Below are 26654 nucleotides of genomic sequence, written 5' to 3'. Positions count from 1 at the left end.
AAGTTTTATTTTTAATTTATGGAATAAAATAAGCATTTCCATAGTATGGTACAATTAAAAAGCTGGTTATACATAAAACTTCATATCTACTTGTACAACTTGCTATTCCTTTCAAATAGATAACAAAATTATCATGTGAATTTTGTTTTCCTTTTCTTCTTCCCTTCTTCATCACTAGCCCTAGAGATGGCTACCATTAGACATAAATAGGTGTGTGTGTGTGTGTGTATGTGTATGTATATGTTAATGTATATGTATATATGTGTGTATGTTTCTGTGTATGTCTGTGTGTGTATATATATATATATATAAAATTATTCCATACATACTTCTATTTATCAATTCTTTCTCTGGATGAAGAAAGCGTCACTACCTCCTTTTAAAAATGTATATTTTATGTTTTTTAATGCACATTGGTTTTTTGTACATTGTTATTAATACAGTAGCATGTGTATATAATTTTAGTTTTAATTTTATCATTTCAATTTATGACTTTATATAGTGCCCACTCTGTGCCAGGCACTGTGCTAAATGCTTTTAAAAAAAACACACATCACCTTATTTGATCCACACAACAAACCTGTAAAATAGATGATAGGAAACTGAGGCAAACAGAGATTAAGTAACTTGCCCAGGGTCACACAGTTAGTAGGAGTCTGAAGTTGGATTTAAACCTAGGACTTACTTTGGGTGTAGTGCTCTATACATAGTAAAACAATACATATAAGCACTCTGGTAGCATATGCTCAAAATTTCTTTTTTATAAGGGTGAATACTTTTAAATTCTCAGAGATCACTGATCTAGTCTTCAAGACTTACCTATCAAATCTATCTCAAATAGGCAATTACCTATGACTTCTCTCATAGAAAGGGAGTGTGGTGTTGTTAATAGAGTGTTGGACCTGGAATCAGCAAGGTCTGGAATAAAATCTCTTAATTTGATATTTGCTAACTGTATGACTGTGAGCAAGTCATTTAACTCCTGTGGGTCACAATTTCCTCATCTACAAATTGAGGGGGTTATGTTAAATGGCCTCTAAGGTCCCTTCTAGTTCCAGATGTATAACCCTGTGATTTACAGTTCTCTCTCTGTCTCTCTCTGTCTCTATCTTCTCTGTCTCTCTGTGACTCTCTGTCTTTCTGTGTGTGTGTGTGTGTGTGTGTGTGTGTGTGTATCTCCCCAGCTAATTAGCTCTTTTTCTTCTCTTTTGGCAGAAATAAAAATGAGTTAGTCTAAAGAGGCCCAGGAAGCTGGCCTTCCAGGTGATGAATTCTTTGGCCATAGCAGCTTCCCTTCTCTGGCTATTTGGTAGAGAAGGGACCATTTGTGGCTCCTTTTACTGTAAGACTGAGATATGGGTTTTAATGTGACAGTATCTAAAAAAAACTATCATTGAGCTAACAGTCAGAGGTAGAACCTTGCTAGCCCAGACAGAACCTTACAAATTCTTTACCACCACCAAAAAATGGGTGTGGGGGGGATTTCCATTGAAAGTTCTTTCTGGGGAAAATAGTCTGGAATAACGTCCTGCCTTGTTGCAAAATAATACATAGCTAAAAATGTAGAAATAAGCCATTACTAGCCACCTACCTTCTGTTTATGTGTGTGTATGTCTATGTAGAAACCTCCACAGCAAGGAACCTCTACAACTCTTACCAAAAATCTATGTATGTTGAGGAAGAATGAGAATAGATGTAGTGTACAGGTGGTCCACCAAGGAGGATTCTTTCTCAACCCTGACTGTGTACTCAATACACCATCCTATACTACTTCTATAACTTCTTATATAGTGAAGAACCATAAGTTTGAAAGCTGGGTCAGTGGGTCTAGCAGTAGTAGGGAAGATCAAATTGTGATTCCTAGTTTTGAATCACTTGGGTTGAAGGTTATTCTAAACCACAAAAGGGCAGCTAGGTGGCACAGTGGATGGAAGGCTGGACCAGGAGTCAGGAAGACCCATCTTCCTGAATTAAAATCTGGCCTCAGACACTTACTAGCTGTGTGACCCTGGGCAAGTCATTTAACCCTGTTTGCCTCAGTTTCCTCATCTGTAAAATGAGATGGAGAAGGAAATATCAAATCACTGTGAGATCTTTGCCAAGAAAACCCCAAATGGGGTCATAAAGAGTCACGCATGTCTCCAAAAAATGACTAAACGACAAACTACAGAGTCCAGGAGCACATACAGCAGGTGGGAAACATGAGCAGAGCTCCATCAAACCCAAACCCCAAGACATTAGGTGACAGAATCTAGGGAAGACTTAGGAACACCTTGACAGGCAGGAAAAAAGGAAGAATGTCAACTTCAGCTAGGGTGAAGGATGCCCAACTGAAGGGGTCTCAGTCGATTCACAAAGCTACAGAAAAGGGAAGCTGAAGGCCGGAAAGTCAGTTGATGTGATGCAAAAAAAAAGTCTCGGTCATGGTCATGGCAGGATAAGAAAGGGTGAGGAATTCTGCAATAAATGCAAGTTTATTGGCTTCTAAATTAAGTCTTGCAAGAAGAATGGGAATTCCGAGTGTGATTTAATCTTGAGAATGATTCACTTCACAACATTAACATCATATTGACAGATCTTTCCCTACAACGATCACAAATGTTTCCCCAAATGTTTTTGGTCTCTGTCTTATGAAAATTTCTATTTATTTTCTCACAATCAACGTTTATCTTCCCAGAAACTTTGCAGGTCCTTGAAGTACATAAATAAGAGAATGACTTGTCCAGAAAAATATTTTTGATGGAAAGAATAAATTGTAATCTAGAGGAAACATTCACTGTCTGCATTCCAACCAATCTGCTCTATGATATTATTTAGTTCTCCCACTCCACACTGAGCTGAGGGATGTGCCACTAATGGAAATAATGAGGAATCCTCAACCCAAAACTTTTTTTCCAATTTAAATGCAACTTTATCCTCTGATAATTGGGAAGAAAGGCAGAAAATCTTTTGGGAGGGAATGAGAGGACATACTTATAGCTTTTGTTTAGTCTAAAGAAAGCCAGACTACATAACTCTTTGCCCTCTGCTCTTTTTCACGTGGTTTTTGTTGTATATATGATGTGCAGCAAATAACTGTCAAAATACAAAATTCATTTCTAGAGCAATTTAAACTAAGTGGATTATTTTGTCTTCTCTGGATAAACAATGAATTGCAATAGTGCCTTGCTCCCTTGTAGGTCCTTTTATCCTTCCCATTAAAACTCTTGGCACTTTAAGTAATTTGCTTCATTTCTCTAAGATAGACAGTTATTGTCCCATGTTCCAGAACAGCGAGATTCAAAGCTATTACATTTAGCATTTATGTAGCAGACTGGTTGTCCTCGTTTGTTTTTCCTCCCTCCCTGTTGATATAAGAGTGAGAGAGTATAGACTAGAGCTACAAGGAGAAATGGGACTACATTGTTCTTTAGGTCCTAACCATAAGCATAGGCTTCCTTGAAGTTCCCAGAACTCCAATTCCTATGAGAACATATCATAAAGGGTAGACTCTGATTGGTGGGAGAGGATTTCTGGGACAACAGAGCTTTAAAATGCCTTTTATGTAAGGAATTTGGAGAATGATACATGGAACATTTAGGACTCTCATGGCAGTGTCCAGGAGCCCAGGACTCCAATCATGCCTGAGACCCCACCTCCCCCCATAGCACAAGGAGAGAAGACCTCTGATAGCAGAGGAACTTGGAGGTCAGATGAGGCTGGCTTCAAGCCCACACTGAAAGCTTCAGTAGACCCTCATTCAAACTCACCATTTGGAAACCTAAATTCAAACCACAGGTTAAGTCTAAGAGGAAATTATTTCCCAAAAGATGGGGAGTTGGGAGTAGGGAGACTTGGGTATTTGGGAGTTCCTAGAAACTGTTGGGGAACAGAGAAGCTAAAATAACTTGCCCGGCCAGTTGACATCATAATAGACATGTAGTCAGAAAAGACCCCTAAGGGAAAATGTGTTGGACTCCAATAGTTGGAGAAGAGAATCCCCTCTTCCTATACAAGGAATCTGCAGCTTACCTGGAAATATATAGGGGGAATAGATGTAGCTGGTATGCTCATGCCCAGGACGTCTCTGACATCCCTGGTAATAAGCATCTCCAAGTAGATACCTGAAGAGGTTACTGATCTTTCATTCATATATGAGTGATTGCAGAGGCCTGGGGACAATTTCAGGACTGATTTCCATGATGATATGGAAATCTGGGCTTTCATAGACAATTTGAGAAGTCTGGAAGCCCAAAGAAACATTAACCAGTTGGGAGTTTTCTGCTGGACATACACAACCAAGCCAATGTCACTTCCTTTTCCTGGACCACAGACACAGGTACCTCCTCAGCCTGTGTTGTACCATGAGGTTTTATACCAAAGGTCCTTCTCTCTACGGTTTTGCCTGATCTGCATTGCCTAGGACTCCCTGTCTCTTTTATTGTTAAGAATTATTGCTAGGGGCAGCTAGGTGGCTCAATGGATAAAGCACCGGCCTTGGATTCGGGAAGACCTGAGTTCAAATCCAGCCTCAGACACTTGACACTTACTAGCTGTGTGACCTTGGGCAAGTCACTTAACCCTCATTGCCCTGCAAAAGACAAAACAAAACAAAAAAAAGAATTATTGCTTAGCTCCCTAGTAACTTGTGTAAAGAAGCTAAGCCTATCGTTTATTAATGTTTGTTTATTCCTTCATTAATTCAGCAAGCATTTATTATGCATTTGCTGTATGCCCAACTGTGTGCTAAACATTAGAGATATTTTAAAAACACACATGCATGCAGATGCACACACATACACACACAGAAATAGTGCTTGTCCTCAAGGAATATATACGCTACTAGAGGGAACCAGTTTGTACACAGGCAAACAAAAGCAAAGTATGTACAAAAGACCCTACCAATTTGGCATTGGGGATGGGGTTGAGGAAAGGCCTCAAGATCCTGGAGTGTAGACATAGGCAAACCAAAGCAAGGTATGGATAGTGCTTTTCAATTAATGAACTTACCTGTGAATGGACTTAAGTTGAATTGACAGACTTACAGAATGTCCATGACAGAAGACAGAGGACACAGAGAAAGAAAGAGAGAGAGAGAGACAGAGACAGACAAACAGAGAGACAGTGAGGGGAATAGAGACAGAGACAGAGAGACAGTGAGAGACAGAGAAACAGTGAGAGAGAGACAAACAGAAACAGAGAGACAGAGACTGAAAGGAGAGGAGAGAGAAGTAAGAGAGAAAGAGAGACAAGGAGAACAATCTTCCACCATTGAGGATTCAGGAAACAACACCCTGCTCTGCTAGCCTGCAGGAGAGGACTGACTTGATTTAGATTCCGGAATGAGGAACTGAGGTAGGTGTCATGAAAAGATGAAAAAACATGAGGCCACCCTGAAGAAAGCAACTTGGTAGGAACTGGCTCATGAAAACCAACACATGCTCTTCTACCAACCCAGAGAAGGCAATTGCACAACTTTTCAAGGTTTTCATAGTTAGACCTATGGAAGTAGTGAGGTGGTACAGTGGATAAAGCACTGGAGTCAGGAAGACCCAAGTTCAATCTGGCTTCAGATATTTATTAGCTGTGTGACCTTGGGCAAGTCACTAAAACTCTATTTGCCTCAGTTTTCTCAACTGTAAAATGAGTATGATAATAGTATCTGACTCCCAAGAATGTTGTAAAGTATCAAGTGGAATTATATTGGTGAAGTATTCAGCACAGCACCAGGAGCACAGTAGGCACCATATAAATGCTATTATTTTTATTATCATCATTATTATTTAAAATAATAAACATTTTTATTCAACTCTTTGAGTTCCAAATTTTATCCCTCATTTCTTCCCTCCTTCCCCTTCCCCCTTCATAAGCAATCAGATATGGGCTATACATATGCAAATATGGAAAACATGACCATATGGGTCACTTTGTACAAGAAAACTTGAATAAAAGAAAAACTGAAAGAAAGTAAAAACTAGCATGCTTCAGTCTGTGTTCCATCTATATCAGTTCTGTCTTTGAAGGTGGTAAGTACACTTCATCATTAGTCCTTTCAGATTGCCTTGGATCATTGTATTGCTGAAAATTAAGTTATTCACAGTTCTTCATCAAATAATATTGCTGTCTCTGTGCACAATGTTCTCCTGGTTCTGTTCACTTCACTATACATCAGTTCATATAAATCTTTCCAGGCCTTTCTGAAGTCATCCTGCTTGTCATTTCTTATAGCAAAATAATATTCCATCACCATCATAATATACAACAGATTATTTAGCCATTCCCCAATGGATGGGCATTCCTTTGATTTCCAATTCTTAGCCACCACAAAAGAGCTGCTATAAATATTTTTGTACAAATAGGTCTTTTTCTCTTTGGGGGGCATCATTATTTTTATTGCTATTATAATTTAAAGCTATAAAACCTCTTCACTAGCATGAATAACGATTATAATCTCTCAATCCTAGGATTTTCAAGATGGGAATTTTATTAATAAATGAACTTGCTGATTGACTCTTGTCCAAAAAGGGGAGGCTGAAGAGGGAGAAAATGGACTCGTACCTAAAAAGGGGCTTGGAGTGAGGAAATACAGGCTTCTGGATTTCACTGTGCCTTTACTAATTTAATTGAAATATTTAACATGACCTTGAAGATAAAATGATTTGGGAACCACAAGCTACAACTGGAAGGAAATGGGAGGTGGTTTGTTTTGTTTGTTTTGTTTTGTTTTTTTTGGGAGGGGGGTAAGATAAAGGCACCCAAAAGAGAGCCTGAGAGTAAAAGGCCTGACTTCTCTACTGCATTTGTAAAAGGGTCACCTGCTGTGCCTGGAGAAAGTGCTTTGTGTTCTTTAGGCTTGTGGCTGAGTCTGCCAGGGAGCCACCCATTTACAGCCTAGTATCAGACGGGATTTCAGGGTAGCTAGAAAGAAGGCTAGTCTGAGAAGGAGAAGGGTTTCCTTCACTTCTTCCTAGGACACCTGATAATATGTGAGCTTCAGTTTAGGCCATGACTGAGAAATCACCCCTTCCTTGCCACATTTGGTACCCAGGTTTCTACTCTATGACCTCTGGTCTTATTGTGGACACATCATCTCTGGGGGCGGCAGCAGCGGTAGCCCTCACCTGGGAGCCCAACCCTCGGTGTCAAGGCACAGGTCTGAACAGGCTGTATTCAGCAAAGCACCTATTATGGTATCCAGCTGGAGTTTGGCATTCCCTTAATGTTTACTTCTTGCCTTAATTACAGGGTGGGGGAAACAGCTCCAGGAGCTGGGCCGAACTCTGTCCTGTCTCTTTTACTTGCTCCTCTCTCTGTCTCTCTTTATCTTCCCTGTCTCTGTTTCTTTTCTCTCTTCCTCTCTCTGTCTCTCTCTGTGTCTGTCTTCTGTCTCTGTGTCTCTGTGTCTCTCTCTCCTCTCCTGCCTCTCCCTCCCTTTTTCCTTCCTTTTTTTCCTTTCCATTTGCCACTGGGGAAGTTAATAGGGATGTTTTGATTCCGGAGCTCACTGCTGAGTTGGTTGCTGGGAGGTTAGAGATCTCTGTAAAGGTCATATTTTTCCCCTATGAAAACCAGGAGAGAGTGTGCCAAAGCAGGGAAGCCTCTGAGCAGCCAAATGTCCTGTGTCCTATTCACCTGTTCTTCCTGCCCAAGGAAGGATGTGGGGTCATCTCAGGAGGATAGCTATCATCTCTGGTTTTGTTCTTTTCTTGTCCTGAAATCAGCTGCTCGACCCGAGTAAAGCACAGGATGACTAACTGGGCTTTGTGTAGGGGCGCAGCTACCTCCTAGTATGTCTCAGGCCAGCAGCTGCGTGGTGTTTCCCCAGCAAGATAAGCAATGTGACATTTGTGGCCATTCACACGCATTGATGTTAGTTTATTGTGCTCTCAACAGAATTTCTTAGTGGCTTGCCCCTGGCCCAGAGCCTGAAGAATATCTAAAAGATGAAAATACAGAGAGGGGTGGGGACCCGACTGGAGAGGGGGAGGTTGCTGGAGAGGAAGGGGTGGGCACAATCACATAAACAAACTCTGGGTTAATAGTTCTTCAGTTAAGTGGCTTTGCTGACAAGAGAATTAGGGCAAGATGATTTTGGCAAGTCCCATGTTATGTTAGCTGCATCCATTTTTTTTCTTTCCTCTTAATAATGGGGTGGGAGCTTCTTTTCACGTTCCACAGAGATACTGAGTTCTGGGTTCCTTGGTGGATTATTTTTTCTTCAGAAATGACAACATATTATGTTTTGAAAATACAGAATTCCTTTGATTATTCAAATTTGAAAAATGAGAAATGACAGCTTTTCTTCCATGAGAAGCACTGCACCCCTTTTGCCGATTTCTCACAATTTGCTGATTGAACTGGGTATGATGGGATCTTCCATCTGCCTTAAAGAACGCCACAGAGTAGACAGTGAGACCAATGCGTCATCTTCGGTCAAGCTAAAGCCTCATTGCCCTCCCCCCCCACCGAAAGATAATATTTTAAAGTGTTTCTCATCATGACCACCTGTGTACAGTGCCTTAAGTAACTGCCTATATTAATTACCCCTGGCTTCACCCACCATGCAGATTTTATTTGGGGAGGGGGGGACAGGGCAATGAGGGTTAAGTGACTTGCCCCAGGTCACACAGCTAGTAAGTGTCAAGTGTCTGAGGCTAGATTTGAACTTGGGTCCTCCTGAATCCAAGGTTGGTGCTTTATCCACTGGGCCACCTAGCTGCCCCCTACCATGCAGATTTTAAAAATTATCATGTGCATATGACAATGTCAGGGATCTCAATTTAAAGTCTGGCATCATGCCCAAGAAAATTTTGCAGTGGGAACTCTCATTAGTGCGCTGCCTTCAAAAATGATTTTAACATGAAGGAAGAGAAGGGAAGAAAGGAAGCCCTATTCTTAATTTTCCACCCTCCTATCCCCTTCCCACCACTTCAAGGGTGATTTTCAGCATAGCTTTATCTAAGGATGCTTTGCTGGTTACTATACCAAATTTCTCTCTAAAGAACCATCCCTGGAGAAAGCTGAAGTAAGGTTACACAAATATCCAGAGAAATTTCCACTGAATGTAAAACATTAACATCTTGACTTCTTCCTTATTCCTTCTCCTCTTCAGAAAAATACTGCCTTTTAGCCCTAGAAATCCAAAGCACAGGACCTTGGGGGTGAGGAAAGAGGCTAAGTTCTTTCCATACAAAGAAAACAGCAGACTCAGGCTAGCTCATTAAATTCTAAAAGGAAGAGAGGAGGGACAGACCAGAAATCTAATGGCTTGAGAAATCTGGTTGTTAGAGATAAGAGGTTGTGTGGTTTGTGAGAGCACAGTAAAGTGATTTACTCCATGACCGAAATGAGGAAGAGGAGGAATGAAGTTGGGATGGACTTCCCACTGGCCTCCTAAAGTCCCCAGGGCTGATACTTTACATCAGACTTTCAAGGAAGAGCTAGAAGTTCAGATGGAGGAGACATCACACAGTTCAGCATTTTGGGAAGGAACCAGGGAATGGAAGGAGGAGTCGGGGCGGGGACGGGGGGGGGGGGGGGGAGGGGAGAGTTAGGGAAAGGACAAGTGCTAAATGAAGGAGGGGGGTGATACCATGTAAGGCTCAGATTTGGGGTTCCTATAGACTCAGAGCCTTTCAGCCTGTCGGTATACAGGACTCTAAACTGGCCATCCTATGGAAGAGACCTGAGGTCACTCTGTCTCTGTGCTGTCCAGTTTCTGCTTCACAATCCCAGAGGAAAAATAATGGAGACATTTGCACCTGCACTGGGCGTAAGTATTTCTCCTTTGGTCGTCTGAGCAACGGGAATAACAGTGGCTGATGAAACTCATTTCACTCTATAAACCCAGGGCTGGGAATAAGGGATCAAGGCCAGCTGCAGGGCTCTCCATTTTCCTGATTCTTCCCATAAACCTAAAGACAAGAGCTCACAGAGCAACCCATTCAACCCCCTCCCCAACCCCTCCTCAGTCAGCAGAAGCAGCTCACTGGTCATATATGACCATTTAAGCTCCTCTTGGCATAGCTTGGGTTTCTCTCGTTGAACAAGGAGCTGATGTCAGCCGGATCTTTGAACACCAAAGGGAGAGGGTGGGACCCCTGGATCCAGACTCCAAGCCAAATGGGTGTCCTGGAGCGGGATCTAAGCAGGGGATGATGTTCTCTCTCTCTCTCTCTCTCTCTCTCTCTCTCTCTCTCTCTCTCTCTCTCTCTCTCTCTCTCTCCCTCTATCTCCCTGTCTCTCTCTGTGTGTCTCTGTATCTCTGTGTGTCTCTCTCTGTCTGTGTCTCTGTCTCTCTTTCTCTCTCTGTCTCTGCCTCTCTCTGTCGTCTCTCTCTCTCTCTCTCTCTGAACCTGCAGCCTAAGAAAAAGGAGCCTCTTCCACCAAAATATTCTAATAACTCTGGGCTGCCTCCCAAGGTGCTGCTCCCTGTGGCTGCTGGCCCCAGAGCTCTGGTTTCCAAGCACTCATGGGTTTGACCACTTCCCTTTCATCTTATTCATAAATTCCATCTCGTGAGAATCATGGGGGCCGTGGGCCACAGTCCAGTTGTGAGGAGATTACAGCTTTCCCCAGTCTATGTGGTGAAAGTCACTCACTGAGAGGACAATTTAATAGATGGTCAGGGAAGTAACCCCAGAAATGTACTTCTTGTCCCATCTCAACCCACCAAAGTACCTGGACAGCTAAGACTAATTGATTACACTACAGGGTACATCACCTGACCATAACTGTTGAGGAGGGAGTTTAAACTTGGTTATGTTTCCATTTTAAATCTGGCCAGAGGCAGGGAGCCCTGAGAGCCCCAGTCTGGGAGGTTCCCAATTCTTCGCTCTGCTTTCCTTTCCTTAGCAGTGAGGGAGATCCTGGGACTCAGGGCCCTATTAAACTACAGGCTGCCTATTCCCATAATTCTAAAATGAAAAGGACAAGTTTACAAAACCCAAGAAAAGGGGAAAGACCCTGAATATGGACAGGTCCCAGCAGGGCTGTTCTTGCTCCCATCATTGACATTTTATAGATACCAAGATAGGAAATTCTGTTACTTATCTCTAGATACCTCCCAAATTACTTTGTATTTATTTTATCTGTGTACATGTTGTATGCACACCCTCCTCTGAGTAAGTCATTTGAGGGCATGGGCATACACACACACACACACACACACACACACACACACACACACACACTGGACATATGATTTCACTGGCAAAGAGAACTCCCATAAGGAGATTGCCTCTACCAATATAGTTGAACAACTGACCTTGTGTGAGTACACTCCTTTCTTGGTATCTTTTAATTTATCATTTCAGAGAATTGCCTAGGGCACTGAGAAAATAAGGGACTTGCCCAAGATCTCATAATCATTATTAATGAATTTATTCATTTATCTATGTATCTATCTATTGGTTGTTTTGTTTATTTATTTGTTTGTTTTGGGGGCAGCAAAATGAAGGTTAAGTGGCTTGCGCAGGGTCACACAGCTATAAATGTCAAGTGTCCTCCTGAATCCAGGGCTGGTGCTTTATCCACTGTGACACCTAGCTACCACTCCTTTAAAAAAAATCTTAATAGTATCTTATTTTTTTCCAGTTACATGTAAAGTTCCTTTGTCCTCTGGAAGATCATATTCCATGCCTTCTGGTCCTTTAATGTAGATGCTGCTAGATGTTGCTTTAACCTTATTGGAGCTCCACAGTATTTGAATTCCTTTTTTCTAGCTGCTTGCAATAATTTCTCCTTGACTTGGGAACTCTGGAATTTGGCTATGATATTCCTGGAGGTTTTCCTTTTGGGATTTCTTTCAGGAGGTGATCGGTGGATTCTTTCAATTTCTATTTTGCCTTCTGCTTCTAGAATATCAGGGCAATTTCCCCTGACAATTTCTTGGAGGATGGTTTCTAAGCTCTTATTTTGGTCAAGGTTTTCAGGTAGTCCAATGATTTTCAAATTGTCTCTCCTGGATCTGTTTTCCAGGTCAGCTGTTTTTCCAAGGAGATATTTCATATTGCCCTCTATTTTTTTATTCAGTTGTATTTGCTTTACTGTGTCTTGATTTCTCACTAGCTTCCATTTGTTCAATCCTAATTCTTAGGCAATTATTTTCTTGAGAGAGTTTTTTTCTATTTCTTTTCCCATTTGGCTTTTCAAACTGTTGACTTTTTTCTCATGACTTTCTTGCATCGCTCTCATTTCTCTTTCCATTCTTTCTTCCATCTCTCTAAATCTTCCTTCTATCTCTCCTACTTTCTCTTCAAAGTCCCTTTTGAGTACTTCCATGGCCTGAGACCAATTCATATTTTTCTTGGAAGCTTTGAATGTTGGAGCTTTGACCCTGTTATTATCTTCTTCTTCTGAGGGTGTATTGTAGTCTACCTTTTCCCCAAAGAAATTTTTGATGGTCTGCTTCTTTCTCTGCCTGCTCATCTTGGCCAGCTATTTTTTGGCTTTTAACTTCTTCTTCTTCTTCTTTTTTTTTTTTTTTTTAGTGAGGCAATTGGGGTTAAGTGACTTGCCCAGGGCCACACAGCTAGTAAGTGTTAAGCGTCTGAGGCCGGATTTGAACTCAGGCACTCCTGACTCCAGGGCCGGTTCTCTATCCACTTCGCCATCTAGCTGCCCCTTTTAACTTCTTCTTAAAATATATCGCTGCTTCCAGGATACACTGTTCGAGCTACAGCATGGCCCAGGGGGTGATTGGGCTTCTTCTTAGCCTGCCTGGCCTGTGAGTAACCACAGTCACTTTCTCTTTGACCCAGAAACAGAAGTCTGATTGAACTCTGATTCTCTATGGTCAGAAGCTTGGTCTGCCTGTGCGCCTCCCCCACCAGGCCACCACCACTCGATTCAGCCCACTGGTTCAGAACCAGAGTGCTTTGCCCCAACTCCAGTAGAGACTGCCTCCACTTCACCCCAGCCTATCGCTGAACCCCCTCACCAGTCTGTGATGAGAGTCTCAGAAGCTGCTGGCGCTGAAGACTTTGACAGGCACTGGAAGCACTGTCTGTTCCTGGCTGGGTCCAAACTGCGTGCTGAGCTGTTCAGCCTGATCAGTAGGTGATTGTAATTGCCCTCTTTTGCTGAAAAATAGTCTCACTCTGTTCTTATGTGCATTAAGGTGCTCTGGGTTTTATTTTTACCACATTATTTGGGAGTGAGTGGATGGGTTTATCTGGAGCTTGTGGGAGTCACAGCCTCTCCTCCCCCATCTTGGCTCTGCCCCTCCCCCCCATCAGTTTTGAATAAAGGAAAAAGGTATCTTGATAAATAAGCACACTGCTCCCCAAAAGAGTGATAGAGCTAGGAATGCAAGAATTTAAATAGTTTATCTGACCGGATTTTGTGGAAGAAAGTAATAGTAATAACAACAACGACTAAGTTTTTATAACACCTATTATTTGCCAAGCATTATGCTTAAGCCCTTTATGTTATTTCTCTTAATATTATTTCAATTGGGGGCAGCTAGATGGTGCAGTGGATAGAGCACCGGCCCTGGAGTCAGGAGTACCTGAGTTCAAATCCAGCCTCAGACACTTAACACTTACTAGCTGTGTGACCCTGGGCAAGTCACTTAACCCCGATTGCCTCACTAAAACACACACACACACACACACACACACAAAATATTATTTCAATTGATCTTCATAATAACCCTGGGAGGTAGGTGCTATTATCATCTCCATTTTATGGATCAGAAAACTGAGGCAAACAGAGGTTAAGTTACATGCCCATGGTCACACAGCTAGGAAGTGTCTCAGGCTGGAATTGAACTCAATTCTTCCTGACTCCAGGTTCAGTGTCATATGAAAAGAACACTGGACTATATTGATCAGGAGACCTCGGTTAAAATCCTAGCTCCAACACTTCAGAGGTGTGTGACCACGAGCAAGGTGATTAGTTCTTCTAAGCCTTCATTTCCTCATTTCTAAAATATGGATAATAAACAATTGAATACATTTCATACAGAATCAGGGACTTTAAGCTGAAGGAACCTCTGATGTCATCTCCTCTTTTTATTATTGAGGAAAGTCAAGACCGGAGAAGTGAAGTGACTTTTCAATTCAATTCAATAAACATTGATTAAGTACTTACCATGGGCCAGGTTTTCAAGAGGGTGACACAGAGAATAAGGGGCTGTCGCTCTCCTCTCTCCAGTTCTCAACAACTCTGACTCACTCCTTACACAGGGGCAGGGCATTGATCTCCACCAATGAGAAGAGAGTCTCACACCAGAGAGCTTTGGGACTGGGTTTACATTCTAATTTAGCAAGAAGTTTTTCTACTGTACCATACTCCCACCATGGTTAATCTTAGGGAGATTATTCTATAAACTTTAAAGAAATATGAATTATTATTAGAAGTTATTATTCTAATATATTGCCATGGAGTAGAGATGCCACTAGATTCCCAAAGTCTATGCCAGGCAAGCTAGAGAATCTTTGAGTATGGGTCTGGTGATGGGTTGTATATGTGTCCTCAGAGGACCAGTCAAGCCAAGTCCAATGCGGCCTATCACCATTGTTAACCACAGGGGAATGAATCTGGGGGCCATGACAACTCTCAGAGGCCATTTACTAAGTTGCATAAGGGTTAAGTTCTGCAATAGTGAAGGGACTCCCAATGTGGCCAAAATTACAGACCCTTGAAATATTAAGTAGGAGAAATAGGATAGGGAGCCATGAAGTGAGCTGAACCATGACCACACTGGAATGAAAGCCCAGTCCCAAAGCCCTCTGGTGTGAGACTCTCTCCTCATTGGTGGAGATCAATATCCTGCACCTGTGTAAGAAGTAGGGCAGAGTTGTTGAGAACTGGAGAGAGGAGAGCTAGAGTTCTCCTCAAACTCTGAGTCACACTGGGGGCTTCTGGCTTAAAGCTTTGAGAGGGAAGATGGACAAGATCACCAACTTCAGGGAAGACATGACAGGAGCTGGCAATATCCATCATGTCCCTGTCTACAGCTAATGGCACTAGAGACTTTGGGTAGTTTCACCTTGGGTCCAAGTTTCTCTTTCTCTCTCTCTCTCTCTCTCTCTCTCTCTCTCTCTCTCTCTCTCTCTCTCTCTCTCTCTCTCTCCCTCCCTCCCTCCCTCCCCCCCACTGAAAGAGAGTTCCTTCCCTCTGCATTGTCTAACATATATTTTCATTCTCTCTCTGTTACACACACACACACACACACACACACACACACACACACACACACACTGCTGTGGTTGAGTCATTTCAGTCATGTACAATTCTTTTGTTACCCAATTTGGAATTTTCTTGGCAAAGATACTGGAGTAGTTTGCCATTTCCTTCTCTAGCTCATTTTAGAGATGAGGAAACTCAGACAAATAAGGTTAAGTGACTTGCCCAGAGTCATACAGCTAGCAAGCATCTGAAGCCAGATTTGAACTTAGAAAGATGAGTCTTCCTGACTCCAGGAGTAGCACTCTATCCACTGTGCCACCTAGCTGCCCTATACATACATGCATACCTACCTATCTACCTACATACATACATACATATACATACTGTAAAGAATTGTTATTTGAGGTTTTTATGACCCCATCTTTTGGCTAGAATTTAAAAAAAAAACCTCGGCCCACGCACTGGCCTCTGGGGCTCAACAAACAGCATGGTGCTCCACCCACTGGTTGCAGCCGTCGCCATGGTGCTGGCACCTCACGTCACCACTTGACGATGCCTACATGGGCCTGGCAAAATTATAATGATTGGAAGCCCAGTGAGGGCAGTCATGTGACTGCCAGAATGGCCAGCCAATTGGCTGGGGACTGTGTGTGGTCAGCCTGGGGTCTGCTGGGAAGAAGGGAGGTTTTTCGCCATTCTAGCTTGAAGCTGGAAGGTGACAGGAAGCTGCTGTGTGTCCTCAGCTGATTCCTGGGTGGTGGTGTTGTTCAGGTTGTACCATTTTCCCTTTCCCCATTTTATTTACTTTACCTTAATCTTACTGATCCTGATTTTTTTTTAAGTTCGTTCTTGTTAAATAAATAAATCCTTCTTTGTTTTGAGGGAGGCTGCTGGTTTCCTTCCTTGCCCCAATATTGTGGCGAGCTGCTTACCTAACACTCCCCAATTAAAAATTGGTCCACACAATATATATACATGCATATCTATGTGTATATATACATTCTTTCTTTGCTTTCTGTTTTGCTACTTATTTGTATAAATGAGTTTTCTTAGCTATATATGTATACAGCTAAGAAAACTCATATATATGTATATATGTGTATATATATGTATATGTGTGTGTATATATGCATGCATATATATATATACACACACACACACACACACACACATATATTCATTGTGGAACCTAGAATTTGGTAGAAAAGGGTCAAGCCTTGTAGAGCTTGGGGATCCTGCTTCCACCAGTAAAAAATAAAGCAAAAAAAAAAAAACAAAACAGCAACCAGAAATTCACTTGAATCTGATCACATTCCCTAGACCAACAATATTTAAGAGCAGATAGATATACTTCTAGCCTGGTATCCCCTCTCTCTGAGGAGAGCAGAATGACCTCTGGTCCCAATTGCCTCCTTGCCCTCCTAGCAGAAATTAAAGTCTCCCTTAGAGAAGGATTTAGAGAGAAGAAACTGGAGATACCTGCTCTGCTTCCCTTCAGTCTACACATGGGTCCTCACTACATATACAACCAATTTTGAATGACTTAATGACTATGGTCAATGCAATGACCAATCAGGTCAAATCAACAAGTGTTTACTAAGTGCCTATCATGTGCCAGACAATGTGCTGAGTGCTAGAGACACAGAGGCACAAAACAGTTCCCACTTTCTAGGAATTCCCAGTCTAATGAGGGAGGGAACGTGGAAACCACTGTGTACAGACAGGATCAGTTGGAGATCATCTCAGAGGGAAGACATTAGCATGAAGAGGGACTGGGAAAGAATTCTTGCAGAAGATTTTATCTGGGACTTGGAGGAAGTCAGGGAAGCCAGGAGATTCTCAGATGTAGGGGACAGCTGATGAAAATGCACAGAGTTGGGAAATGGAGTTTCCTGTGTGAGGAACAGTAAGGAGGTCAGTATCTCTGGTTTGAAGATTATGTGGAGGGGAGGAAAGATGCAAGAAACTGGAAAGGTAGGAGAGGGTTAGGTTATGAGAGGTTTTAAAAGTCAAATAGAGAGGGGCAGCTAGGTGGTGCAGTAGATAAAGTACTAGCCCTGGATTCAGGAGGACCTGAGTTCAAATCTGGCCTCAGACACTTGACACTTACTAGCTGTGTGACCCTGGGCAAGTCACTTAACCCCAATTGCCTCACCAAAAAAAAAAAAGTCAAATAGAGGATTTCCTATTTTATCCTAGAGGATATGAGAAGCCACTAAAGTTTACTGAATGGAGTTGGGTTGAGGGGCATGGTTAGATCTGTGCTTTAGGAAGATCATTTTGGCATTTGCATAGAGGATGAGCTGGAGTGAGAGACTGATACCAGAAAACTAACCAGAGGTTATTACATGATTGCAGAGGACTGATGATGAACTAGATTATTCACTCCTGAAAAAAAGGTGATGGACTTGGGGTATAGACATACTTAGTACACACCTCCCTTGTCAACCCACTATCTAACTCCTTATTGCATCTTCCAAATCTTTCATCTCTCCTCAGATCTCCCATGTCTCTCCCTCCTTCCATCCTCTCAGCTAAGAACCTTGCTTCTATATTTTACTGAAAAAAATTGAGATCATTCACTGAAAGCTCCCTCTTCTCCCTTTTCTCATCTCTTAACACTCAGATATCTTCTGCCACCATGTCCTTCTTCACCCATACTTCACACAAGAAGTGGTCCTCCTTGCCAAAGCAAAAACTTCTATCCTATTCCATCCCGTCTCCTCCAGCAGATTGGCCCCTCTATAATCTCTACTCTTTCACTTATCTTCAGTCTCTCCTCATTTACTAGCTGCTTCCCTACTGCCTACAAACATGCCTATTTCCTGTTCATCCTCAAAAAAAACATTCATTTGATCCTTCCATCTCCACTATCATTACATAGCTCTCTGCCCTTTGTGGCTAAACTTCTAGAGACAGCTACCTACAGTAGGTGCCCCATTTCCTCTCTCTCTCACTCACTTCTTAAATCTCTCTCTATATAGTCTGGATTTGAACATCAAAATTCAACCAAAATTGTTCTGTCTGAGATTATCAACAATCTCTTGCTTGCCAATCCAATGTCCTTATCTCAATCTTCATCTATCTTGAACTCTTTACTGTCAATCATCTTCTTGATACTCACTTATCTCTAGGATTTGGGGATACCACTTTCTCCTGATTCACCACCTACTTATCTGACTACTCTTTCTCAAACTGTTTCACCGGGTTTTTATCCAGATCACATGCACTAATCATGGGTGTCCCATAGGGCTCTGTTCTTGACCTTTTTCTCTTCTTCTATACTATTTCACTTGGTGATCTCATCAGCTCTCAGGAATTTAAATATCATCTCTATGCTAATAATACTCAAATCTGCTTATCCTGTCTTTAACTTTCTATTGACCTCTGGTCTCCTATCTCGAATTACCTTTTAGACATTTCAAACTGGATGTTCAGTAGACATCTTAAAATCAACTTAGAGAAAATGGAACTCATCATCTTTCTCCTAAACCCTCCCCGCCCTCATCCCCCACCCCACCATACCACACCCCATTCCAAACTTCCTTTTTACTGCTGAGGGCAACACCATCCTCCCAATCTCCTAGACTCAAGATATAGATGTCATTCTTGGTTCCTTGCCCTACTTCCCCTATATCCAATTTGTTGCCAAGGCCTGTTAAATCTCTCATATATACCCCCTTCCCTTTTCTGATATGGTCACCTTCCTGGTATAGGCCCTCATCGTTTCACACCTACACTATTTCCTACCACGTCCTTCCCCACTCCAAATCAACTTCCATTCAGTCAACAAAGTGATTTTCTTAAAGTGCAGGTCCAAACACGATGCACAAACGTGCACATGTGCACACACACACACAAACATACTAACATAAACATACAACACCACAAACATACAATAGACATTTGCCTATTGCATCCAAGATCAAATACAAAATCCCCTTGGTATTCAAAGTCCCTCATAACCCTACCTTTCCACTCTTACACATTACATCTATCCCCCACCATGTACTCTTCAATCCAGTGACACTGGTGTCCATGATGTTCCCCTAATAAGACACGACATCACTCCAGGCATTTCCTCTGGCTGTCCCAAATGGCTGGAATGTTCTCCTTTGTTTTTATTTCCTAGCTTCTCTGGCTACCTTAAAAAAATTCTCACCTCCTACAGAAACCTTCCCCAACCCCTCTTAACTTTAGTGCCTTTTGTCTGTTGATTATTTCCTATTTATCCTGTATATAAATTGTTTGTACATATTTGTTTATGTGTTGTCTCCTCCATAAGATTGTGAGCTGCTGGAAGACAGAGAGTGTCATTTGCATTTCTTTGAATCCTTGGTGCTTACTTAGCTCAGAGTAGATGCTTAATAAATGCTTATCAATTAGACTGATTAACGGCTTTTCTTTCTTTTCAATGGTGGGAGAGGTAGAAGGGAGAAAAAATAGATTCTTGTTCATTGAAAAAGTTTTCAAATTAAAAAATATATGATACAGTCAATTAGAAAACAGCAGTAGGATCTAGAGAAATAATTAGAGGATGAAAGGGAATGATCACACATGCAGGCAGTGATTTAAGGAGTCACAAGTTCTGAGAAAGAGATGCTGGACATATATATATATATATATATATATGTGTGTGTGTGTGTGTGTGTGTGTATGTATGTGTGTATATGTGTGTATACATACATACATACACATACATATATACATACACATACATATATGTATACATATCTGAAGATCCAAAGAAATAAGTCATTTGAACAGAGCTAGAGCAATCCTGATAGACAAAAGAGATTTGTGATCAGGAGAGAAAACAAAACACAGAGCTTAGACTTTTGATGGAGGAAACAAACATTGGGTTTTGGCAACTATTTGGATGTGGGAAGAAAGAAAAAGAGTAGGAAGTCAGTGGAAAACCCCAGAATTTATATTTGGTGGGAAAAAGAGAGCCATCTCCAGGGAAAGGAGCTGAACTTTAGCTAAGCTATGAAATAGAATTAGTAAAGAAAAGTAGAGAAAACTATGCTTATATTTCATTTCCTAAAGTAACAGGAGAAAGGAATTACCCTTCAAATAGACAAATATACTTTCCTAAGAGTAGTACTGGTTGATCATAGTCATACACCTAGGTAAGACTGAGTTTAGAGGAATCTCAAGGATGCAAGAGCTGTAGACTGAGGAGCTATAAGGAATTTCAATTCCCCATGGGTGTGCATATGGTTTGGATAACCAGAAACAAAAGGTATGGATATTTCCTCTTTTCACATCCACTTACTAGAAAGTATTATAAGTATATTTGTTATCTTTCAGCTTTTTAATTTAATTCAACAAATTCTGTCTTCCCTCAGTTATTCCCAATTTATCCTACACATGGATTGTTTGTATATAGGTATCCTTTCCACATTGCAACCTTCCCCATCGCGGTTTCAATATATTACAGGTCAGCATAAAAAATTAAATGGGAATTTGGGGGGAGTTTTGCAGAAGCCGCAGACAACAAAGAAAAAGTTTAGAAACTCAGAAATGCATTAAATATATTATATCATTATAATAGCAACATATGTTATCTTTTAATACCATAATAATTCAGAATTCTCTTATGAAGGGAGAGCCAAAAAAAATTTATTCGGATTTTCCAGATTGTGGGGTTCTGGTGCCCTTAACGCCCACAATGTGGAAAGGATAACTGCAGTTCTTTTCATATTGTCTTTCCCATTAGACTGTAAGAGCCAGAACTGCCTTATGCCTTTCTTTGTATCCCCAGTGTTAAATACAGTGACTGTTATATAGTAGGCACTTAATAAATGTTTCTTGACTGACTTACTGATTACCAGAGTGGAAATGCTATGGCTGGTCCTAGGAGATATATGAAGATAAGATGATACTGGACTCCTACCATCATCAATCAACGAGCATTTATTAAACACCTATTATGTACCTCTAACTAGGTACTGGAGATACAAAACCAAAAGGTTTTTGCCCTCAAAGAGCTTATATTCTAAGGAGAGATAATATATGTATAAATAAGTTTATATATTGTAAATACAAGGTAATTTTTTTTGGAAGAGAGAGGTAGTAGAAGAAAAGGAGAGATCTAGAAAGTATTCATATAGAAGGTGTAGCTTGAGTAGAATTTTGAGGGAAATGAGCTAGTAGGAAGATAGAATATAATAGAAAACATTGCCTAATGAGTTCACTAAGAAGACACAACCAAAATTATTTTTGAGGAGGAAGGGATGAGAGATCTTTATTGACAGGAGAGGAAGTGAGAGGGAAATATGATTTGGGTTTGGCATTTAAAGGTTGGCTTAGGACTCTAATAGAAGGAGAGGAGAGGAAGGGCATTCCCCACATAGGGAATGAATAGCTTAATCCAATAAAGGGCAAAGTGGGTGGCCCAATATGATTAGAGCACATAGTACAGGGAAAGGAATAATATAAATAAGGTGGGATGATTAGGGTGGTGCCAGATAATGAAGGGCTTTGGATCCCACACTATACTCAGTAAGCAGTAAGAACTATTTTCAAATTTTAAGCAGAATATTCACATGACCATCATATATATGCTTAAGGAAGATTAGTCTGACATCCATGGGAAATATGGATATTTTAATGAAATTTCATATTTCACTCAAAAGACCTGAATTCAAAGCCTTCTTCAGATACATACTTTTCTATATGACCCTGAGCAAATAATTTAATCTATTTTGTCTCAGTTTCCTCTTCTGTAAAACAGAGATAATAATAGTATCTACCTCCAAGGGTTGTTGTGAGGATTAAATGAAATAGTATATGCAAAACCCTTTGTAAACCTTAAAGCACTATATAAATTAGCTATTATTAATCTTACATGCCAGTGCCAAATTGGGGTTCCTCTGTGCATAAGTCAGATCTTGTTATTGCATTAGTTAAAAAATAAAAACCTTAAATCACTCTGCAGCACCAATTAAACAAAGACCAAACCCCTTATTCTGTCATTCAAGGCCCTCTACAATATAATTCTAAGCTCCCCCTGTAGCTTTATCCCACACTACTACCCATCTTGTATTCTAGGCTCCAGACAAAGTGTATTAGAGTAGGGCAGCTAGGTGGTGCAGTGGATAAAGCACCGGCCCTGGATTTAGGAGGACTTGAGTTCAAATCCAGCCTCAGACACTTGACATTTACTAGCTGTGTGACCCTGGGCAAGTCACTTAACCCTCATTGCCCCACACCAAAAACAAAAACAAAAATAAAACAAAACAAAAATCTGTATTAGACACTGTTCTCCAAACTATTCTATTCTTTCCACTTCTGTGTATTTCCTCAAGCTCTTACCTACTCCTTGATACTCCTGCCCATTGACCTGTCCTTTGAGATCAAATGAGTCCTTCCCTATGTATCTTATCTTGATAAGCTCAGCTGATCCAGCTAGCACATGGGAGGCATGAAACGGTAGAATGACAAGAGATAGATTCAGAGCCAGAGGATCTTGGTTCAAATGCTGGCTTTGATCTCATGCCATTTATCTAATGCCTTTGTTTCCTTGGTTTTAAAATGAAAAAAAAAAAAGTATGGACTAGATGATGCTGAAAGTCTGTCTCTAAATCTATGATCCCAAGGCACTTTCTGTCCTGTTTATGAACTTATAGAATATAGGTAAATCAAGTATGCTCCCTGTTCAATATGATGAAAACTTGAATAAAGAGTCTGGACATTCTCATTAACATTTTCTTGAAAATACTCTTTAGGGGGCAGCTAGGTGGCACAGTGGATAAAATACCGGCCCTGGATTCAGGAAGATGTGAGTTCAAATCTGGCCTCAGACACTTGACATTTACTAGCTGTGTGACCTTTGGCAAGTCACTTAATCCTCACTGCCCCACAAAAAAAAAAGAAAAGAAAAGAAAAAGAAGAAAATACTCTACTCCTTTCTGATTAGGTCAAAATGAATTGTTTGTATGACCAGCCTCAGTTCCAAAGGACTTGTGATAAAACACGCTATTCACCTATCTGGAGATAGAGAGCTGAGGGACTCAGAGTACAGACTAAAGCATATTTTCTTTTCTTTCTTTTTTTCTTGGCAGGGGGAGAACTTCGCTAATCTGTAAATGTGTTTTGCATAACTCTATCTATTTATAAATGGTTTTGTTTTTCTTGCCTTCTCAATAGGTTGGAAATGGGGATGAAATTGAACTGAAATCGAACTAAAACTGAAAATAAAATAAAATTTCAAATTTCAAAAAGTTGAATTGTTTTGTTTTAAGCAATCCCTTGATGCTTCTTGAAAGGTAGGTTTCATTCATGAGGGGTATTCCCAAAGAGAATTGATTAGATACCACTGTTGTGGGATGAATTGTTTCAGCCAAACCCTTCACAAAAGGGAGATGACAGACCTGCTGGGACATTTTCACATTTTTTTCTCTTCAGCCTTCATTCCAGAGAGATCCTGAGAATGTAATAATTTCAAAGGGGGAGCCATTAACAATAGCTTTGAAGAAATAAGGAAGACATGATTTTGCCCTTGTGGTCTGCACATTGTGAATTCCTGAATTACAGCTTCCTGGGGCAGTACCTGGGTGTTCCTAAGGGTTGTTTCTGTTTCAATTCCATGTTCTAGCATCCCAGTATCCCATCTTCTAGACATAAAAATGAGTAGGATATGACCATATTTTTCTAACCAGATAAACAGAAATTTCCTCAACAACACTAGTTTCAATGGCTACCTTCCCAGTAATCCCAAGTTCAAGAGCAGTGAAATCTGGCCTCTCTATGGGGAATTCCTGAACAAAGTGCACCTTGGACAAAGAAGAGGCTCACTCAGGATGGTTCCTTATGCAGGGAGGAAGACAGCACAGAACTAAAGTCACAACAACAAAAAAAAAACATTCCAAAGGAAAAGAAGAGCCAGAGAACAGAATGACTGTCTGATGAGGCTTTACAAATAGCTAAGGTGAGATGAAAGGGAAAAGGAAAGGAGAAAAGGAAAGCTAACCCTAACCGAATGTAGAATTCCAGAGAACAGCAAAGGGAGATTAGGAGGTTTTCATAAATGAGCAATGCAAAGAAATAGAAGAAAACAACAGATTGGGAAAGACAAGAGATCTCTTTAAGAAAATTAGAGATATCAAGGGAACATTTCATGCAAAAATGGTAAGGGCTTAACAGAAGTAGAAGAGATTAAGAAGAGCTGGCAAGAATATACAGAACTATGTAAGAAAGATCTTAACATCACTGATAACTACAATTGTGTGGTTACTGATCTAGTGCCAAACGTCCTGGAGAATGAAGTCAACTGGGCCTTAGGAAGCATTGGTAACAATAAAGCTAGTGGAGGGGATGGAATTCCAGCTAAGCTATTTAACATCGTAAAAGATGATGGTGTTAAAGTGCTGCACTTAATATGTCAGCAAATTGGGAAAACTCAACAGTGGCCCCTGGACTGGGGAAAGATCAGTTTATGTCCCAATGTTAAAGAAGGCCTATGCCAAGCAATGTTCAAATTACCAAAAAGAATTGCACTCATTTCACATGCCAGCAAAGTGATGCTTAAGATTCTTTAAGGTAGGGTTTAGCAATATGTAACTGAGAGTAATCAGAAAAAACAGACTGGTTTTCTTTCTTTCTTTTTTTAAAAATAATAAAAGCATTATTTTCCAGTTACATGTAAAGATTGTTTTCAACATTTGTTTTCAAAAGATTTTTAGTTCAAAATTTTTCTCCCTCCCCCCCCTTCCCTCCTCCCTCCCCAAGACAGAAAGCAATCTGATATGGGTTATATATGGACAATCACATTAAACCTATTTCTGCATTAGTCACGTTGTGAAAGAATCACAACAAAAGGGAAAAATCTCAAAAAAAGAAAAGTAGAAACACTATGGTTCAATCTGCATTGAGAATCCACAGTTCTTTTTTTCTGGATGTGGAGAACATGAGTCCTTTGGAGTTGTCTTGGATCATTGTATTGCAGAGAAAAGTTAAGTCTATCACAATTGATCATCACACAATGTTTCTGTTGCTGTGTACAATGTTCTCCTGGTTCTGCTCACTTCACTCAGCATCCATCCACTTAAGTCTTTTCAGGTTTTTCTGAAATCTGAAAACAGGCTGGTTTTCAAAGGCAGAGAGGAACTAGGGACCAAATTGCCAACATTCACTGGATTATGGAGAAAGCAAAGGAATTCCAGAAAAAGAAACATCTCCTTCTGCTTCATTGACTTCACTAAAGCCTTTGACTATGGATCATAACAAAATGTAGCAAGTCCTCAAAGAGATGGGGGTACCAAATCATGTTACTTGTCTCCCGAGGAACCCGTATGCGGGGCAAGAAGCAACATTTAGAACTGAACATGAAACAACTGATTGGTTTAAGATTAGAAAAGGAGCACGACAAGGCTGTATATTGCCACCTTATTTATTAAACTTTCATGCAGGGGCAGCTAGGTGGTGCAGTGGATAGAGCACCAGCCCTGGATTCAAGAAGACCCAAGTTCAAATCCGACCTCAGATACTTAACACTTACTAGCTGCGTGACCCTTGGCAAGTCACTTAACCCCAATTGCCTTGTAAAAAAAACCAAACAAACAAACAAACTTTTATGCAGAGCACATAATATGAAATGCCAAGATGGGTGAATGTTAAGGTTACCAGGAGAAATATCAACAATCTCAGACAGATAGGTGATACCACTCAGATGGCAGAAAGTGAAGAAGAATTAAGAATCTTCTTGATGAGGGTAAAAGAGGAGAGTGTAAAAGTTAGGTTGGGGGCCACCTAGGTGGCGCAGTGGTAAAGCACTGGCCCTGGACTCAGGAGTACCTGAGTTCAAATCCAGCCTCAGACACTTGACACTTACTAGCTGTGTGATCCTGGGCAAGTCACTTAACCCCCATTGCCCAGCAAAAAAAAAAAAAAAAGATAGCTTGGAGCTTACCATTAAAAAAACAAAGATCATGGCAACTGGTCCCATCACTTCCTGGCAAATAGAGTGAGAAGAAATGAAAGCAGTGTCAGATTTTATATCTCAGGCTCAAAGGTCACTGTAGATGGCTTGCTCTTTGGAAGAAAAGCTATGGCAAATATGGACAGCATACTAAAAAGCAGAAACATCACCTCATTAACAAAGGTCTATATAATCAAAGCTATTGTCTTTTAGGGGCAGCTATGTGGCACATGGAGAGCCAAGCATTGACAGCAAAGACTTGAGATCAAATCCAGAAATCAGTTACTAGCTGCATCACCCTGGGCAAGTCACTTAACCCTGTTTGCCCCAGTTTCCTCATCTGTAAAATGAGCTGAAGAAGGAGATGACAAACTGCTCCAGTATCCTCATCAAGAAAACCCCAAATGAGGTCAAGAATAGTGTGAAACAACTGAAGTTAAATGAATGAACCAACTGAACAACAAAAAAATGTCCTTTTCTATAGCAAGGTATGGCTGTGAGAACTGGACTATAAGGAAATCTGAGCACTACAAAATCAACACCTTCAAACTCCTTCAAACTGTGGTGCTAGAGAAGACTTTTAAGGGTCTCTTGGACAGCAAGGAAATCAAATCGG

General features: G+C 40.8%; 1 pseudogene; it reads left to right on the top strand.

Annotated features, from left to right (window-relative positions):
* Positions 1–6984: 6984 nt before the first annotated feature.
* The window catches only part of LOC122749736, a 47873-nt pseudogene continuing 28203 nt past the window's right edge, over positions 6985–26654 (top strand).

The sequence above is a fragment of the Dromiciops gliroides genome, chromosome 1, assembly GCF_019393635.1.
Source record: "Dromiciops gliroides isolate mDroGli1 chromosome 1, mDroGli1.pri, whole genome shotgun sequence".
NCBI classification, from domain to species: Eukaryota; Metazoa; Chordata; class Mammalia; order Microbiotheria; family Microbiotheriidae; genus Dromiciops; species Dromiciops gliroides.
The sequence above is the reverse complement of the archived record's forward strand: the minus strand, read 5'-3'. Positions and strand labels throughout refer to the sequence as shown.